Genomic DNA, 411 nt, shown 5'->3' with positions numbered 1-411 from the left:
CTCCAACTTCTGTGAAATCCTGTAATTCCGTAGAGGCTGGACTAGCATCTCCCGCTTGATTCAAACTGGCCAATGAGAAGGGTACCTGTGGGTTGGAACTTTTTGACTGTCAATAAAAAGGGAAAGACCAAGCCAGTTGGAGAGCGTGGCCATTTGGAATTCTCCTAAGCCATAAGCTCCTGGACGGTAAATAAAGCCCTTCCTCTTATGAGCATGGTGTTTGGGTGCTCTTTCTCTCCGTTGGGCCTTATCTTCCTGCAACAGTACCATTTAATCTAGAAACTCCATTCTCCTAAGAGCAGGATGCTGGTTCCCCCCAATGGTAGCAGAGAGGTGGAGGCTCAGAGCATTTGTCCAGTCAGCTATATTCTCCACTTGGAGGCATTCTAAATGTGGCAGTGTTCACCAATG

Source organism: Otolemur garnettii, unplaced genomic scaffold, assembly GCF_000181295.1.
Source record: "Otolemur garnettii isolate 467f Iridium unplaced genomic scaffold, OtoGar3 scaffold00130, whole genome shotgun sequence".
NCBI lineage: Eukaryota > Metazoa > Chordata > Mammalia > Primates > Galagidae > Otolemur > Otolemur garnettii.
This window is presented reverse-complemented; position numbering follows the sequence as displayed.